The sequence below is a fragment of the Lithobates pipiens genome, unplaced genomic scaffold, assembly GCF_037356315.1.
Source record: "Lithobates pipiens isolate NorthernLeopardFrog02 unplaced genomic scaffold, aLitPip1_a1.2 Scaffold_18, whole genome shotgun sequence".
Lineage (NCBI taxonomy): Eukaryota > Metazoa > Chordata > Amphibia > Anura > Ranidae > Lithobates > Lithobates pipiens.
Genome location: NW_027507758.1, coordinates 118,128,811 through 118,149,424, shown reverse-complemented (window position 1 = coordinate 118,149,424; position 20,614 = coordinate 118,128,811).

The following is a 20,614-nucleotide window of genomic DNA, read 5'->3' as shown; positions in this document are numbered from 1 at the left end:
CTGATGACACGTGGCACTAATACGTGGCACTGATGACACGTGGCACTAATAGGTGACACTGATGACAGATGGCACTAATACGTGCCACCAATGACAGATGGCACTAATACGTGGCACCGATGATGCGTGACACTGATGACAGATGGCACTGATAAGTGGCATTGATGACACGTGACACTGACAACAGATGACATGTGACACTGACAGGTGGCACTGATGACAAATGGCACTGATACGTGGCACTGATGACAGATGGCACTAATATGTGGCACTGATGACAGATTGCACTATGTGGCACTGATGACACATGGCACTGATGACAGATGGCACTTATACGTGGCACTGATGACAGATGGCACTGGGGACAAATGGCACTGACAACAGGTGGCACTAGGGACAGATAGCACTAACAGGTGGCACTGGGGGCAGGTAGCACTGGGGTGGATGGCACTGGGGCGGATGGCACTGGGGCAGGATGACACTGGGGTGGATGGCAGTGGGGCAGGATGGCACTGGGGTGGATGGCACTGGGGGAGGATGGCACTGGGGGAGGATGGCCCTGGGGTGGATGGCACTTTTTTAAACTTTTTTTTTTTTTACACTTACGGCCGATGCAGCCGTTCATCTCTCCCCTCTCACACGCTGTCTGTGTGAGGAGGGAGAGTGGTGCTGAGAGATGATCTCATATGTTTACATATGAGATCATCTCACATTGGACATCGCGCTGTAAACGGCTGCTGTGATTGGCCGTTTACAGTGATCTGTGTTTGCCTGTCTCCGGGGGACACAGAAACTTCCCCGATGCGCGCCCCCGGCGGCGCGCATTGCAGAAGTAAACAACAGGACGTCCAGGGACGGCCTCCCGGACGAAAGCGCCTGCTCTACGGCCGTCATTCGGCTATAGGGCGGGCGGGAAGAGGTTAAGGAGTTTTATTTTATTTTAAATACATCGGTATGTATAGCTAAAACAAAAGTTTTATATGTATTACCATATGAGAATGGGGGGGGGGGGATTGGGGCTTTAAATGAAGCACAATTAAGTGCCTCCATCCCGGTAAGGGTAAATATATAAAGGGAAATTGTGAGTTCCATGAGGAATATTGACATGAGTAAGGATAGTGCCAAAAGATATTGCAGAGTATGTGTCTGAAAATAATTGTCATTGAATGAAAATAAAAGATGCAAGGATTGAGTGGAAATATGACCAAAAATGTGAGGAGAGAGGTATAAGTGAGGGGAGAGTGAGGGGACAACAAAGGACTAAAAACGTAAAAAACTAAATAACCAAGATCACCAAAAAAGAAAAAAATCTCACCTAAAAGTCAAAAGCGTCACCAGCAAGGCATAATGATGGTGTACCGTAACCCCAACAGGAGACCAGCCAAGTGCACAGCTAGGTTCCAAGTGTGGGGTATATATATATATGCCGCCAACGCCATGTAGGTGAAACAGTGGAGGAGAGGCCACGCCGGAGCTAAATCTTATACAGAATCATACTTACTGAAACATTTCATGTATTCAAATACACTACCCTTTCTCATTGAGTGGATACATACTTACCATGTGGATGCATTTGTCGGTATCAGGCATGTTGTTGTTGACATTATTGTGCTATGCTATTCAGTCTACTTACCACTAATATTATGTGCTGCTTTATGTGTACTCTGTTACTATGCTTATGCCATGTGCACGCTCTTCTAATGTATATTAACTGATACTTTTTATTGTTTTCATTTATGTTGACAATTAAATATTCCATCGTGAAATTCAAACATGGTGTATTTTACCTCCACTATCCAATCGCTTCATCTAAAGTCCCAATTTGCCTTTATATATTTATGTATAACCATAATGCCTGTTTTAAAATTCAGGACCTTGAGGTATAATCACACTTCCATGGAGAAGAGGGATGCTTTTTTTAAATTTCTTCCTTTCAGTTTTTGGATGTACATATAACTTGGGTATCATGTGCAATCAAAAAAGCCTTAAGCTATATGTATTTATACTTCTAATGCCGCATACACACTACCGGACTTTCCAGCAGAAAAGGTCCAGTGGTCTTCCCGACTGACTTTGGATGGAGTTAAGACGGACTTCTGAACGAACGGACTTGCCCACACACGAACGGACTAAATTCTGTTCAAAAGTCCGTTCATTTTGAACGTGATGACGTATGACGGGACTAGAAAAGGAAGTTCAATAGCCAGTAGCCAATAGCTGCCCTTGCGTCGTATTTGGTTCGTTGGACCAGCACACAGACAAACGGTTTTCCAGATAGGAATTGAGTCCGTCGGACAGATTTGAAACAAGTTCTATTTCTAGGTCCATCGGATTTTTTTTCAAGAAAAACGATCGGACTATCCCACACATGATCGGACTATCCGACGGAATGATTCGGACCTAGTCAGCCGGAAAGTCCGGTTGTGTGTACGCGGCATAAGTTACCTTAAGAGGACGTTCATATACCATTTGCCTATTTGTGTAGAGCTTTGTAAATTAAATAATTTACATATATATCTCTAGGCAAAAATGGAGTAAGGATTGTTTAATCCCCCCCCCCCCATCAAGTTGTTTATGTTTCCCCTGGAAGGATTCACCTCCTGTCTGTACCGGTAACCATTTATACTGAGAAAGGCAAAAGACAGGAAATCCACAATCCAATGGTAAGAGGAAATCTTTCAATGGGAACACCTGTTGCATGGACAACTGTCTAATTTCCCTCATTCTGGGAGATTTACTTTTGTTACATCTCTGGGATATGAAGTGAAGGGACATTTCTCCAATGGTACACACATTTTAAACATTTGCTACCCTACAGTAATTACTTAAAAAAAAAAAATCAAGTGTTGCATGTCTTAAGCCCCATACACACGATCAGAAATTCTGTCAGCAAAAGTGGGATGTGAGCTTTTGGTCAGAAATTCCGACTGTAAGTATGCTCCATCTGACTTTTGCTGGCAGAATTCCAGCCAGCAAAAGATTGAGAGCAGAGAAATTCCGATCGTCTGTACAAATTCCAACGTGCAAAATTCCTACACATGCTTGGAAACAATTCGACGCATGCTCCGAAGCATTGAACTTCATTTTCTCAGCTAGCCATAGTGTTGTATGTCACCGCATTCTTGACGGTCGAAAGTTCAGAGAACTTTTGTGTGTATGCAAGCCAAGATTCAGCAGAATTCCATCGGAAAAACCATCCAAGTTTCTTCCGACGGAAAATCCGCTCGTGTGTACGGGGTATTACATATGTGGGCATTAGCTTTTGAAACAGCGAGAAGCACTTAACTCAGGAAAAGTTTTTGTAGTATTACCAAACTTTGACAAGCAACAATGAATCATAACTAACCCAATGCAGTGTAGTGTGCCCCTCAGGCTCTATTGAAGCAGGGTATGTGTAAATTCTGAAGCATCCACCACTGGGAGTGTTGGCACCAGATGGAGCTTGCCCCAGCTCCTGCTATGGCTAGTATGAAAGAGAAGGATCCCTGTAGCAGCACATCCCTAGGATTAATATGAGAGTGACAACCTTAGCCTGGACTCCGACCAGGCCCCACTCTCAATGCGTCTCACTCTGCCCCCAGAACTTAGTCATGATGGAGCGAAAAAGCATTGGGAGCATGGCCTGGTCGGAGTCAAACTTATACCAAACCTAGGGACCATGTGGATGTACGGCTACAGGGATCCCTCTCTTTCATAACAACAAATCATAAATGTGAATGATTATTTTCAGTGAATCATTTAGTAAAGACCCCCATCCCCCATCTCTTCTCTGACCTAAAATTAAAAAAATAACACCCCTTAATACATTTCTAACAGCATCTCCAGTGCTGAAACCAGAACTGGAGAAAGCCCTGCACAACATTTTACTTTGGGTTAGAAAGGACTAGGTAGGCCTGAAAGAGGCTAGTGGGTTTAGATCCACATTTATTCTGTGGATACACATACTGTACATAAACATACAAAAACACACCCAGACACACATTTTATTTTAAATCAGAGGCACTGAAAGCGAGATTAAATAGTTTAATATTGTTGCTCTAATGAATACATAAACTCAATGCTATTTTATATGCATAACTGTAAAAAAATAATCTCAATACGGTATCAAAATTTACATAATTGTTCTAATTTAAAACACCACTTTTCTGGTATATTAGGCACTCCAGATTAGTGCTTCAGGCCTGTAAATTACATTTTTTATATCTCTACTTGATAGGAATGCAACAATTTCATACAGTACTTCAAAAGATATGATTGCAATTGCAAAATAGTCACGCCATGCACATATTTGGTATTGTATACATTTTATACACTGGATAAAGCAATATCAGTCTACTGCATATTCATTCAAAAAACATTTTAAACTCTGTGCCATGATTTCTACATTTCGTGAAACTTGGACTTGTTGCCATCTGCATCAAATTTAATCCCAATCCAACTTAATCATTTCCTAAGAACCAATTTTGAGTTTCTTTTTTTTTTAATCCCTAATTCCTGTTTTAAATTCATTACTTACATTTTTAGAAGAGTTTAATTTATTACAAAATGAACAAATATTATGCTGACCAGTCAATGTAGCAGCAGATAACATTCCCTAGCTGGTTCTTCTTTAATGTATGAAAAATTTCAATCAAGAACATTCATACCTTTATGCCAACATTAGGGAAATACTAAATAATATACTGTATAAGTAACATCATCTTGAGTATAGCTTGATTGTGTCACCTCAATAGGGGGCATTACCAAAGCTTTCTGAACCGTCATAATGGCACAGGAAACTGGCGTGTGTGGCGTACGCCACAATAACAAAGAAGATAGATTGGTTTCATAGTCTCAGTTTAGAATAATGGTGCAAGTTTTATACCTGTGCCACTTGGTTGATTCCCCCCATGGTACCTCTTTTGTCTTATACACATCAGGACACACCATGCATCCAGAAGACATTTCATTTTCCAGCTTCTAGCATTCCAGGAAATTCCAACGTATAGCATTCTGTCTTCACACAATTCAAAAGCTCCAAAACTTCCCCATGTTATGTAAAAAATTCAGACAAGATACAGTATATGATAAATTATAATTCAGAAGCCCATTTTAAATTATCTGCAGCATGAGAACCCAGCTTACTATACATCTCCAAAATTTGATGTTCAAAAGCTAAAAAAGTCCCTACTTGTATACCCTGTCCAATATAAAGAAGGGGGTCTTGAAATACATACAATGAATGTATTCTGTATGTTATTTGAACTTAAGTCTGTAATTTAACACAACATACTCACGAGTTGTCTTAAAAAACAAGCAAAAAAAACAATATTACTGTATATTATAAGTAAACTTCACTGCCTGTATAAATCATAATAATAATGTATCATGCACACTCTGTGATGAGGTATATAGTTCACTATAGTAATAAGGTAGTATGATTTTTCTGTATAAGGATTCAACCAACATAATTAGAATAATGTTTCTGTCCTGTTGATAACACTGACTTCCCAGCCTGGTGGTTCCCCTAACTATATTGTACTAGGTACACAATATTGTCAAAGGTATTGGGACGTCTGCCTTTACACACACATGAACTTTAATGACAACCTAGTCGTAGTCCATAGGGTTCAATATTAAGTTGGCCCACTCTTTGCAGCTATAACAGCTTCAACTCTTCTGGGAAGGCTGTTCACAAGGTTTAGGAGAGTGTCTATGGGAATGTTTGACCATTCTTCCAGAAGTGCACTTGTGAGGTCAGGCACTAATGTTGAACGAGAAAGCCTGGCTCGCAGTCTTGGCTCTAATTCATCCCAAAGGTGTTCTACCGGGTTGAGTCAAGTTTATCTACCCCATATTCACTCATCTATGTCTTTATGCTTGGTGCTACTCCATCTTTGTCTTTATCCTTGGTACTACTCCAGAGGAGTTGAAGTGGTTATAGCTGCAAAGGGTGGGCCAACTCAATATTGAACCATACGGACTAAAATTGGGATGCCATTAATGTTCATGTGCTTGTAAAGGTAGGTGTCCCAATACTTTTGGTACTAAGGGGGGTTATTTACGAAAAGGCAAATCTACTTTGCATTACAAGTGAAAAGTACACTTGAAATTGCACTGAAGGTGCACTTGGAAGTGCAGTCGCTGTAAATCTGAGGGGTAGATCTGAAATAAGGGTTTTTGTTTTGTAAGGCTGATTTTATCATCCAATCATATGCAAGCTAAAATGCTGTTTTTTGTTTTCCTTGCATGTCCCCCTCAGGTCTACAGCAACTGCACTTCCAAGTGAACTTTGCACTTGTAGTTTACACTTGTAGTTTGCATTTGTAGTTTGCACTTGTAGCGCAAAATGGATTTGCCTTTTGTAAATAACTGCCATAGTGTATATAAATCATTATTATTAAGTGGCTTTACTGTTTAAAAACCGAGTGAAACAATGGGATTGATTTGCTAAAGGCAGATTGACTGTGCATTTTGCAATGTGCAGTTGCACTTTGCACGAGCAGTTGCTCCAGAGCTTAGTAAATGAGCAGAAGCTCTGCTGACTTTCATCATCCATACATGTGTAAGCAAAATGCTGTTTTGTTTTTTACGTTGCATGTGATTGGGTATTCTTTACAAAGTGAATATTTACTTTGTAAAGAATACCCAATTGCAGAATACCCAATTGTACTTGCAGAGTGCAACTATACTTTGCAAAGTTCACAGTCTAGTTGCCTTTAGTAAATCAACCCCACTGTCTCATCCTGCTCTGTACATGATCAGTTGCTCTCCATTTGGGGTATTGTGCCACTAGAGGCCAATCAGCCTAAAGATTTACTGCTGCCCAGGGGTTCTGGACTTGAGCAAAAGCAATTTACAGCACACATTCATTTTGGTAGAACAATTATAAATGGAATGTATGTTCCTTGCTCAAGAACATTATTTTTTAACAAGTTGTTCCACTTTAACTAGTGTTGGTGGTTTATAAATGGGGGGGGGGGGGGCTGCACTTTAAGGATCTGTGATCCCTATAGTCAGATGAACTATCATTTTACTTATAACTAACATTTATCCTGTAAGTAATTTTATAATAGCAAATGCCATAAAAATGTTTTTATACGTACCTGTTTCAAAATCCTACTTAAACATTTATTTCTGTATATTTGTCTACACTTTTTGCTACAATGTTATAAAGAAGCTAAAGGTTCTAAATATATCTAAAGCAATCACATTATGCACTGTTATAACATAAAATACTAACAGAGCAAATTACCAAAAATGTGAGTAAAAAGCAGACAGGTTTATGCCTTCTAGTGTCTATATTCTGGAGTGCGCTAGGAAATAAAAGAAGCTTCTGACTGGCATTCAGTTTTGCATTTACAATTTGAATATACTTCTTTTCAATACATATTTATCTTTTCAATAGCAAGTATAAAGAGATGGAAGATAGCATGTCAGACATAAACAACTTGTGTTGATTCAATAATATGTGATGATCTTTCTGGATGTGTGGTAACATTTTCAAGTGTGCAGTTTTGAAATAAATGTAAGAAAGTGCTTAAGCACACAGGAAATCCAGATGCATTGTGTTCTCATGTTTTATAGCAGCGGCATTGTACACTGCAGGGGCTCCTATTAGATCAGTGTGGGCTGAAATAGAAAAATGACATTTTTTGTCATTATTAAAAAAAAAAAAAACATACTGAAACCTTCCAATTTCAATGTAGCAAAATAAAGCTATTTTAACCACTTGCCGACCACCCTATAGCAGTTTTCCTGATACAGGGAGGCCACGCTGTGCAGGATCACGTATATATATACGTGATCCTGCCTTCCTCGGGTATCGGGCATGAGTGCACATCGCGTCGGCTCACTCCCGATGTGATTCTACACAGCAGGAGCTGATCAGTGGGTCCTGCTGATCGTTCTGTATACAGGCAGAACGGTGATCTGCTATGTAAACAAGGAATATCGCCGTTCTGTTACTGAGGAAGGCATTGATCCTGTGTTCCTGCAGTGATATTAGTACAGTGAAAGTGCAGTGGAAGTGTCAGTTAGTGTGAATTTTTCCGCCGCAATATCGCAATCCCGGTATAAGTCGCCGTTCACTGCCATTACTAGTAAAAAATAAATAAAAATGTAATAAATATATCTCATAGTTTGAAGACGCTATAACTTTTGCGCAAACCAATCAATTTACACTTATTGGAATTTTTTTACCAAAAATATACATACAGCAGAATACATATTGGCCTACACTGATGAAGAAATGTGATTTATGGGATTTTTTCAAATTTGACGTTCTTTTTTTTTTTTTGTTTATACCGCAAAAAAAACAAAAAACGGCAGCAGTGATCAAATACCAACAAAAGAAAGCTCTATTTATGGGAAAAAATGACATAAATTCTATTTGGGTACAGCATTGCACAACTACGAAATTTTCAGTTAGAGAAACTCAATGCCATTTCGCAAAAAATGGCTTGGTGAGGAATTGAGGAGGGGGGGTTAAACCTTCTGAAGCTGAAGTGGTTAAGGGTGTATATACATGCATGTGCATCCACTTCTCTTGAAAGAATATTGGAATTTTTGCTTGGGACAAAGAATATCTCTTTTTGGGCATTGAAGCATATCTAAATCAAAAAAACAAAAATGGATATGTTGCACCCTACCAATCCTTAAATGCGATGGCTGCATTTGTTTTCTTTTTCTTATGCCGCGTACACACGGGCGGACTGTATGGCCTACTTAGTCCGTCGAAACACATTTCAGCGGACAGTCCGCTCGTGTGTGGGCTTCAGCGGACTTTTTCAGCGTGCATTCTGGCGTACTAAGTATTTCGGATTTTTCGAAATTCTGTCCGTCATACTTTGGTTTCAGCGGACAATCCGCTCGTGAGTAGGCTAGTTCGACAGACTAAGAATGGTGCATGCTCAGAAAGGATTTACATGGCCGAAGGGTGCATTGCTGTGTATTGGACTTCCTATTTCTAGTCCCGTCGTACGTGCTGTACACGTCATCGCGCAAGCTTTCGACGGACTGTTTGTGCATCCGTGTGTGGTTAAGTCCGTTCATTCGAAAGTATGACGGACTGTCCGTCGGATTGTATGACGGACTAAGTAGGCCATACAGTCCGCCCGTGTGTACGCGGCTTTAGGCTTTTACCCTCTTTTTTTTCACCTGTTGGTTCAGCCAGTAGCACATTTCCCTTCTTAGCATGTCTCCACTCTGAAGAGAGAAGCAAGCTGTTGGGGGTAGATACTAAAGTGGAAGAGCTACAGTAAGATCATTGGCGGGGGACCCAAAAAGAGGAGGTTTAGGGCCTCTATGTGTAAAACCATTGAACAGAGAAGGTGAGTATACGATGTGTATTAACTTAATATAAAAGAAATGCTTTTACAACAACTTTGACCATTTCACCACCAGAGCATTTTTTCTTTTTTTTCATCCATGTGAAATGTGCATTTTTTGCTATAAAATTACTTAAAACCCCCAGACCTTTTGTGAAAGCAGAGCACCTGTAGAATAAAACTATAGTTGTTGCAATTTTTTTATATCACATGATATTTGACCAACTGTTTTTAAAAGTATATTTTCAGGAAAATAATATAAATGTATTAACCACTTAAGGACCGAGCCTCTTTCTGAGATTTGTTGTTTACAAGTTAAAAACTGTTTTTTTCCTATAAAATTAGTTAGAACACCCAAAAATTATAATTTTTTTTCAAACACCCTAGAGAATAAAATGGCGGTCGCTGCAATACTTTCTGTCACATTGTATTTTCCCAGAGGTCTTACAAGCCCACTTTTTTTTGGAAAAAATACACTTTTTTGAATTAAAAAATAAGACAACAGTAAAGTTAGCCCAGTTATTTTTTTTATATTGTGAAAGATAATGTTACACCAAGTAAATTGATACCCAACATTCCACGCTTCAAAATCGTGCCCGCTCGTAGAATGGCGACAAACTTTTACCTTTAAAAATCTCCATAAGCAGATTTAAAAAATTCTACAGGTTGCATGTTTTGAGCTAGAGGTCTAGGGCGCATTTAAAAAAAAAAAAAAAAGTTCTTATTTATTTTACCTTTTATTTTTTATTTTTACACTGTTTTGAAAAAAAAAAAAGTGGTCACTTTTATTTCTATTACAAGGAATGTAAACATCCCTTGTAATAGAAAGAAAAGCATGACAGGACCTCTTAAATATGAGATCTGGGGTCAAAAAGACCTCAGATCTCATATTTACACTAAAATGCAAAAAAAAATAAAAAATTGTCATTTAAAAAAAATCATTAAAAAAAATTTAAGAGCTGTGTGGGGAAGTGACATTTTGACGTTGCTTTCACTCTGCATTGTTATGGAGATGGGTGGGGGCCCGCTGAAGAAGAGGATCCCAGGGTTGTTATAGCTAATGTTTATATGAAGTAAACTAGTTTCTGTATAAAGCATATGAGTCTCCAGGAAGCTAATATGAGCGGAAACTGCTCTACTCCTGGGATAATCTTAATTTGCAGAGTGCACTGTGTATCAGAACAAGAGAAGAAGAAAAGAAAGAGAAACCAAAAGCACAATAATTAAATATATTTGAGAAAGTGAAAGAGATCCCAACTAAGGCAGGTTTTCTTTAGCGTGCCATAACTCGCAAACGTTATTGTGCTAATTTAGGGTGTCATATAGTTATGCCGTTAGTGTTTCTATGACTTTGACATCCTTAATCTTGGCATAAAATGCTGCAAAAGATGGAGATGGAGTTTATTTTTTTCTTTCCAATTAAGAGCAACTAGGCATTGTGATGTCGAGAGGATGTGCCTCAGCAGTTTCTCGCTGGGTTTTTAACCACTTGAGACCCGCACTACGTCTATTGACGTCATGGGGTTTCGCTGGTTATATCTAAATGATGCCTGAGTCCACAGACATCATTCAGATATTGCCGTTTTCAGCCGGCGATTCCCTACACCATAAGAATGATCATAGCCGCTGTTCCGCCGCTTGATCGTTCTTACGGGCGGCGGGAGGGGACGCCCCCCCCTCCCGCCGCCCTCCGGTGCTTCTACCGACTCACCGTTTCTATCGGTGAGTCGGTCACAGGATCCGCCGGCCCCAGCATGTGATCATAGAGATTTCCGGCGGACTAGATTGTCCCCGGAGTCTCTATGATCGTTCGGAGGCCGGGCGCGATGTTATGACGTCACGCCCGGCCTCGGTATTCAAATTAACGGCGCCGATCTGGCTAGGAAGCCATGATCGTTTTTTTTTGTTTTTTTTATTCTTCCCAGCCTAGAGGTGAGATATGGGGTCTTATTGACCCCATATTTCACTGTAAATAGGTCCGATCGTGCCATATTCCTATTACAAGGGATGTTTACATTCCTTGTAATAGGAATAAAAGTCATCAATTTTTTTATTTAATTTTTTTAAGTGTAAAACTAAAAAAATAAAGCTCGCACACAGAAGTGAACGCATACGTAATTCCCGCCCACATATGAAAACGGTGTTCAAACCACACATGTGAGGTATCGCCGCGAACGTTAGAGTGAGAGCAATAATTCTAGCCCTAGACCTCCTCTCTAACCCAAAACATGTAACCAGTAAAAAGCCTATGGGGATTTTTAAATACCAAAGTTTGGCGCCATTCCACGAGCGCGTGCAATTTTGAAGCGTGACATGTTGGGTATCTATTTACTCGGCGTATCCTCCTCTTTCACATTATGCAAAAAAATTGGGCTAACTTTACTGTTTTTTTTTTTTAAGCATAAAACTGTTTTTTTTTCTGAAAAAAAACGCGTTCGAAAAATTGCTGCGCAAATACCGTGCGAGATAAAAAGTTGCAATGACCGCCATTGTATTCTCTAGGGTCTTTGCTAAAAAAACATATATAATGTTTGGGGGTTCTAAGTAATTTTCTAGCAAAAAAATTAGGAATTTTACATGTAGGAGAGAAATGTCAGAATTGGCCTGGGTCTGAAATTAAAGATTTAGGGGAAGAAATAGTTTGGAGGTAAAGGGGATTGCTAGGTCAAGGAGGCGTTATGATAACTGTACCAACCTCCAATATGGTTCACTACACAAACATCACCAATATATATGTGGAAAACCTCTTGTCTCTCTGACACTTCCAACAATGATTGCTGTCTTCAGAATGTATAGAGTGGAGAAGCTCTGGGGTCAGATACCAAAAGTAAAATATTTTTATGAGTTTTCTTTGTAAAGGGTACAGATTGAACTTTTTGCTGCCTGAGACAAATGATCTGCCAGAATTTAGGGGTCAGCTCCTCTCCCAGGGCTCTCACCCACTTAGGAATAATAGAATGCTTACCTAATTAATTCCCTATTAAGCCTCATTGGAAAGGGCCTGCTAATATGGTTCTATTGAAAAGAGTTAATTTAGAAAATTGTAGTGAGGGGGTGATAATCTGAGCCTAATGGCATATTTGCAATATTTGTAATGCATTGGATGGTAGGATGAATCTATCTTTAAGTATTTCAAAGGATAATAGTTTGAGTCCTGGCATCCACCAAGTGGCCAAAATTATACGATTTCTTCAGCATCCACATCCAAAGATGGGACATTGGGGAAGACAGACTGTCTGGCATTTTGGGGTTTAAAAGAAAAGCAGTCATCAAGGATGCAATTCGCATAAGAGCATAATTATGTTTCACAACTTTCTGTAGGTTCAGGAGGGAATTTATGGCTGCTTATGCATTCCACAGTACTGGAGATTATTAGGGTGCACTTATGCTAGCTACAGCTTTTCAATTTTTGTGCAATGATTGTATGCATATATAGTAGTCCATGAGGCTATTGCATGTAAGTAGCATGGTAATACGTCAGTAAATTTGGAAACACTTATGCTGTGTACACACGGTTGGACTTTCCAGCAGAAAAAGTCTGACGGAATAATTTCATCGGATATTCTGATCATGTATGGGTTTCAACTGACTTTTTTTTCTTTTCGAAAATTCTGACAGACCTAGAAATAGAACATATTTAAAATCTTTCCAACGGAATCAATTTCTATCGGGAAAACCGTTCATCTGTATGCTGTTCTAATGGACCAAAAATGACGCAAGGGCAGCTATTGGCTACTGGCTATTAAACTTCCTTTTTCTAGTCACATCGTACGTGTATGTCACCGCTTTCTAAACGATTGGACTTTGGTGTGATTTCAGCAGAACTCCGTTGAGACTCTGTCGGAAAAACCGATATCGTTTATTCTGATGGAAAAACAGGTCGTGTGTACGCAGCATAAGTCACCATCTCTCTGAGAAGTGAAAAAAAAATTTTGTATCATTGTCATTTGTATTCCCAAACAAAATTCCACAGGTTTGTTTGTAGTTTTCTGAAAAAGGATGTTGAGAAGCAGAGGCCTTATGTTTGGACAATGACTTGAGCATTATTTTGTGTTTGAGTGCTGTATGTGATTCTGAAAGTCCTGAATGGGAGAGTTGTTGGAGATGGAAATATCATTATATAGATAACATTAAAAATCCCTGAAGAGTTAGACTACAGAGGAAGGCGTGAATGCATCTATTCATCCTTGTGCTTGACGGCATGTGGGGCCACTAAGTGGGTTTTGTCCTGCAATTTATTTGCTAAAAGCAAGTGGGTTTTGTTTCCTTTATTGTAGTATAGTTGCCTCAGACACACAAGAGCTTTCTCAACTCTGTCTAGGGCTAACTCCTTAAGGGTGCTTCTCAAATGGACCATGTCTCTCAGCTTGTAGGGATGGAGAGGTATGTACCTGGGATTCAAAAATGTATAGTTTTTGTTCAGCTTGTTGTCTAACCACATTAGAATTTTTCTTTAATGAGGAGGAGATGGCTATACCTTGTCCTTTAGAAACTGTTTTATGTGCCTCCCACAAAATGTTATAAGACACATCTGAAGTATTATTTTCAGCAAAGTAGTGGTGCAAGGTGGATTTCAATTCTGTTCTCAACAGATGTGTAAGTGAAAGCTTCATTTTATTAGTATCTTAGGATAGTGTAATGCCCCATTCCGACCACAAAATCCATTGGATTTTTTCCAATGGATTTTGACTGAAACTTGTCTTGCATACACATGGTTGCACAAAGTTGTCAGAAAATCTGAGCGTTCAGAACGAGGTGACATACAAAACGTACAATGGGACTACGTAGAGGCCAGTAGCCAATAGCTTTCATCTTATAATTTTTTCTGAGCATGCGTGGCACTTTGTGCGTGGGAATTCTCTATACACGATCGGAAAAAGTCAGATTGGATTGTGTTGTTGAAAAATTAGTTCCAGCTCTCAAACTTTTTCCGTCGGAAATTCTGACAGAAAAAATCCGATAGAGCCCACACACGATCAGATTTTCCGACAACATAATCCAATCAGACTTTTTCCGTCTGGATTTCCGACCACGTGTATGGGGCATAAGAAGAATAGGTGTGTTGTCCAACCAGGAAATGGGTAGGATTTTAGTTGTTTCCAGTGTCCGCAATGTGGGATTGTATATGAAAAAATAGTCAATACAAGGACGGATCAAATGTGGATGGAATAGTGTGCGTACTGACATTCTAGTGGATGCGTAACTTGCCAAGTGTCGAAGAGTGAGTATCTGCTAGAGAGTTGCTGAAAGAATTGTGACTGTTTTGATATGCAGGGTTTTGAGATACGGTTACTGCCTACATGTCAATGGACCACAGTGGAGTATGGTAAGTAGTAGCCCCCCCCCCCCCCCCCTTTAACAGAACGTATAGTATGTTCTGTTAGGGAAAAAATATTATAAACCCAAATACGAAAGGCATTTTGATTAATATTAGGGGAGGAGTGATTGCATAAGGTAATGTCAAGAGATTGCCATTTGCCTCTAAACTGGGTACACAAGGGTCGAATGCTGGGAGACAATGTCCAATGGAAAAAAAAAACGTCCGACATTAGGCTTGTGTGTACGTCGGTCTGTCAGACCGATCATCGCTCTCAGCCAACAGCTCAGTGAGGGAGATTGCTGAACATGGTTAGTACAGCGGCTCCGACCGGAGCTGACAGGTTTTTTTTTGTTCAACCTGCTGGGTTGAATGAAAACAAAAAACCTAATAGTGTGTACCTGGCCTAAGAATAATAAAGTGGCTCTGTGAGTCCAAATAGAAGTCTAGGCAAGTAAACAAAGAGCCTTTTTTTATAAGAATGGCTGCTCCTTCTTTTTTCCTCCTGTTGAATACTTGAAAATTTTGAGAATAGTATCTAATTGCAAACTCAAGAGATTCTCTTATGTAAATGTGTTTCCTGTACAAAAATTATGTTTGCTCCAGACTGTCGGAATTCCCAAAGTACTACATGCTTTTTATGATTAGAGTTCAAGCCATTATAGAAATAGAATCTTAACCATAATGAGCCTGTGAGAATGAAAGTGCAAAACGTATCTGAAGAAGCAAAAAGTAGTCATTGCCTACAAAGTGCGTTGGGGATCCTCTGAAGTCTCAATGTCGTGGTGAGCTGGGGACGGTGAGAAAGTAAACCAAAGAAGAATGTAAAGAAGGAAACATTAGCCAATGAACCTGAAAGGCTTCTAAACATATAGATAACAATGAGTAATGAATAGCTATGAAAGCTCCTAAATACTCACAGCACCGTATCACAGGGTGTGGGGTTATGGGTGTCAATTCTGCAAGTGAGGAACTTATAGTAACCAAAAAGGGGGGTAAGACCAGTATGTAAGCTACTTTACAAGCTCATTATAATTTAACCTGCCTACAAGCAGCTTAGGGGGTTTAAGTACATAAGTGTGCAAACAATCATTATGAAGAAGGTAAGGGAATAGACTAAGTACAGTCAGAGGGGCAGCATAGTGAAGTCTACAAGTGAGTGGAGTGTTACAGGTTCACAAAAATCTTCCAGGACCTAGTGATTAGGTATATAAGAGCCAGTGACTATTACAGAAACTAAGTAAAATGTAAACAAAGCTTACCCTTCTAAGCAGAAGGGCACCCTGTGGTTAAATCAAGATAAAATAGGCAATGAAGGCGAGAGAGGAGAATCTACCCCCAACAGGAGCCTAGTATTTTCATCCATAGGTGTTAACTTGCTGAGGTAATGGGTCAGGGTACTCCTCTGCTTTAGGTGAGACTGACTTAGATGAACCACACAAACAGATTATTTTGCTATAAAAAGCAAACCATATGCTGCCAACCTTATCTCCCTAAGCAGAGGAGCATCTAAATAAACCAGATGCTCACCTGCACCCAATAAGGCAAACCAGGTTAATGGCACATGCCAATTATACTGCAACAGCACAAGTAGAGAAAAGGTAGTTAGTTTAAAACTGCAAATACCCCCAGGTCAATTATACCCAGAATTAATCTTTCAAGTAGAGAAGAGGTTTCAGACAGGATTTTTCTTAGTTTTTTTGCATGGAGAGTCAGTAGCACGAGGGTGTCTCCCTGATGATAGTCTTTGCCACAAAACTGGAGGCTAGGGTTATGGAGGGAGAAGGTCCCAACATGACAATTCTGGTATAGTTATCTCTATGATATCAGAGTAGGTTGAGAAATGCAAAAAACAGCTGCTTTTCCATAAAAAGCATTTCGCTAAAAGGCAAACCCCATCTATTTGGGAGATTCCTGTCTCACATGGTGGACTAAAGAGGTTAGAGGAGCCTTTGCTTTGTGAGAGTCATCAGTGATAGGTCTGGGTACAGTTGTATGGGGGTCCCTTATAAAAGCACTGTGCATGCAGATATTGCTTTTTTCATATTATCTTTCTTGAGAGTGTAACAATGAATTTGACAGATAATGTCTCTAAGTTTCAGTGGGAAGCCTTTTCACATCAGATCCCTTATAGGTTTTATCCATTTTTATGTTGTGGGATGAAGGTTCTCCAAGAAGGTAATTTTCATCTTTCATTATCTTCAGGTCCTGTCGTTTAGCGGAGACCACAGATCCTAATGTTGTTTCTTCTGCTTCTATTGTCTAGGTCTTTCAGGTTTCTCTGCATATCTCTGAAGTAGACACACTGATCAGCTTTTTGGCCCTGATTGACTTCTAGATTGGCCAGATGATGAAAGTCATTTTGAAGGGTTTTAATCTCAGTGTGACAAGTTTCTTTAGCATCCTGAATTAGTTGACGGACATCATCTTTAGCTGGAATGGATTGGAGACATTCTTTCCAGGAAGTATAGTCAGTAGGTGTAGGGATGGAGGAGACGTTGCAATGGCAGATGTTTTGGTGGCAATATGCAAACCCACTCAAGCTGAAGAGTGGGTTAAGGGTAGTTTAGCAGATGATGGCATGTCCCAGGGCTCATACCGTGCATTTCTGTGTAAGGAAGAGTAGGAATCTGCAAGCATCTCTGAGATATGCATAGGGTTTTAGATAATTTCAGAAGGAGTTTTGAGAGATGTGCCTTGCTCCACTAGAGTCCTGGGACCTCGGCACCCTTTGTGGTTTGGGAAGCTGGGTACAGAGTGATAGTTAACTTTAGGAGCATCTTCTTTTTTTAAGGTCCAGTTATTATAAACGTTTTGGTCAATAGACTCAAAATAAATAACTTGGGGATCCAGGGGAGCAAAATAATTGAAATATATCTGAATTACTTAAGATATTGATGAAGTGGTGTGATATGCATTGGATCTTATGGGCGATTTGTAAGAAAATGTGTATTATTTTTCTCTCTTTTTTTCTTGTCTTTTGCTGGTTAAAATCACAATAAAAATGATAAAATTACAACTTTGTAGCAGGCTCAGTTGGTGTCAGAATGAGAGTGGGTGCAGGATGAGAAGAACAGAGATATGTGAGAGGGACCACTGGTTTCGGCCTCAGAGTAGATAGAGTTGAGAGGTGGTTCCTGTGTCATGTCCCTCTCTCCCTCATGTCCCTCTTGCATATAATAGAAGGAGTGGATGCTGCACTCTCTAAGACTGAAGCTAGGGAATGGCAGATTGGCTCCGGGAGTAAAGGTGGTGGAGCACTCAATGCCCGAGCCAGATCCTATGAGAATAGCGGTTCTCCTGCTACCGAGTCACTCACCTCCTGTCCTGGTGACTGGGGAGATGCTGCTGCTGAAAAAGGCTGTTCCCTGGGTGTGTGGGCATCCTACTCCACCACTGTATTTGGCTCGGAGAGAGAGAGCTGAGGAGCACAGTCCAGCGCCATGTTATCTTCTTCCTGCTGTGGGAAGTAAGCCAGAGTTTCAAAAGATGTACAGATTTTTTTTGCATGGATAATGGGAAGCCTCCCAATTTTAAAGGTGTGAGTGCACTTAGCCTTGTCCATCGAGAGGTAGCTTTGATGTTCTTCCTCAGTTTCCCCGTCTACTTAGCCAAGCACATCTGCAGCATCAACACAGGCCCAATTAAAGTGGACCTAAACTCAGAAAGTGAAAATTTGCTGTGCAATAGAAAACCACTAAAATTGTTAACGGCACCCACATAGTGTGCTGAGAAAAGTATTTTTTTGTCTTTCTTTGACTGCTAGTCTCAGGAGATTTGAAGTTAGATGGTGATGTTTCTATTACATCGCTCACTGTGCTCCTTGCATGAGGAAGCAAAATCCTGTCTCTACCAAAATGATCACCTCCACACAAAGATACAGTGAAGAAGAAGGCATATTATTCAGTGAGGCCTCATACACACAGACACATAAGGCCATACAATGTAAACTGCAGGTGAATTTCTGTGCATGGTAGAGAGAGCCTCAGTGTACAGCCACCCAAAGTAATGAATGGCTGTATGTGGCTATATGGCATGCTTGTGTAAACATGTAAATCCCTGGAGGTAGATTGTGATGCAAAGACAACAGGCAACATGGGTGACCAGTTATTTACCGCTTTATTTACAGCTTTAACCGCTTCCGGGACCAGCCGCCGCAGTTATATTGTGGCAGGTTGGCTCCTCTGCATGAGCTGTACGTTGGCTCTTTAAGACGCCTCCAGCATGTCCCATTTTTATAGCACTGTATAAATGTATAGCACTGTATAAATGTCACTGGTTCCAAAAATGTGTCAAAAGTGTTTATAACTTCTGTGCAAACCAATCAATATACGCTTATTGCATTTTTGTTTACCAAAAATATGTAGAAGAATACGTATCAGCCTAAATTGAGGAATTGTATTTTTTTTTTTTAATTGGGATATTTATTATAGCAAAAAGATATTGGGGTTGATTTACTAAAGGCAAATCTACTCTACACTACAAGTGCATTTGAAAGTGCAGTCACTGTAGATCTGAGGGGAAGATCTGAAATGAGGGGAATCTCTGCTGATTTTATCATCCAATCATGTACAAGCTAAAATGCTGTTTTTTATTTTTCTTGCATGTCCCCACAGATTTACAGCGACTGCGCTTCCAAGTGCACTTGTAGTGCAAAGTGGATTTGCCTTTAGTAAATAACCTCCATTGTGTTTTTTTTTTCAAAATTGTCACTCTTCTTTTGTTTATAGCCCAAAAAATAAAAACGAAAGCAACCAAAAGAAAGCTTTATTTGTGGTAAAAAAGGACGTCAATTTTGTTTGGGTACAGCGTCGCACGACCGCGCAATTATCATTTAAAGCGATGCAGTGCCGTATTGCAAAAAAATGGCCTGGAGCAGCCAAATCATGCAGGGCTGAAGTGGTTAAGGTATATTGATTTAAAAAAAGAAAAGAAAAAAAAGATTTTAAACACATTATATTTTCTGTATGGCATCCTGGATAGCAGACAGTCAAATCAGTTGGATTCTTCTTTTCTGACTTAATATAAACTGTTTTGCGAACCATGCTAATGTATATCCTGCCAGAAATACTTGGAAAATAAAATGGTCTGTTGAACTTCAGACAGATTAGTGAACTAATAGCTTGCAAAAATTAAGGCGGTGGATAATGACACAATTTTATAAATCAGTATGTTTATTTGTGTAAGATATCTTTTCTGTGCAGGTTTTAAAAATGACAAGGGCATAGCTTCATAAGCAGCACCACACATGGATAAATCTATTTATCCTTCAGCCTAGGTTCACACATATGTAATGCAGAAACCAGTGCAATTCCAGTGCTGATTCCTGCATTGCATCTCTCCTGGAGGCAGTTCACACTGCTATCTGCGAACCACTGCAGGTGTCAATACAATGTTAATGACACCCCCAGATCGGTTCTCAGATCGCAGTACGAACTGTGAACTTTCACAGGAATCAGATCGAATGAGTGTTCCGATTCCAGTGCGGGGCAAAAAATTCCCTGCACTATTTTCCTGTGAAATGCGGGTACGTATCACATGTGATGTCTTTGTTCGCACAAGTGTGAACCCAGGCTAAAGGTAACATATACTATATATATTTTTGTACTAAGACATTTAGCCCCCTATATCCCTCTGTATTTGAGTCACCCGCTGGCACTCTGACTCCTCCCCCAATTGCTATGGGGGCACTCATGCAGGTTTTATCATGAGCCACGCTGAGGGGTCAATACTGTTACCTAAATATTTTTAACCTTAATGCAGGGAGTGCTTTAAGGTAAAAAAATATTTAGGCTTTAGAACCACTTTTAGCTGTGCCCTGCAATCACAACTCAAAATATGCTCTCACTGAAAATACACTAACATTTCTATTGAAAGCCTTTTTTCAAGCTTGGTTACCTCTGTATTGCCCATGGAGGATGCAAAGTGAAGGTTGCACCATCTGCAGCTAATGGAATGGTAAACTGCAAGCTGATAACACATTTCATAG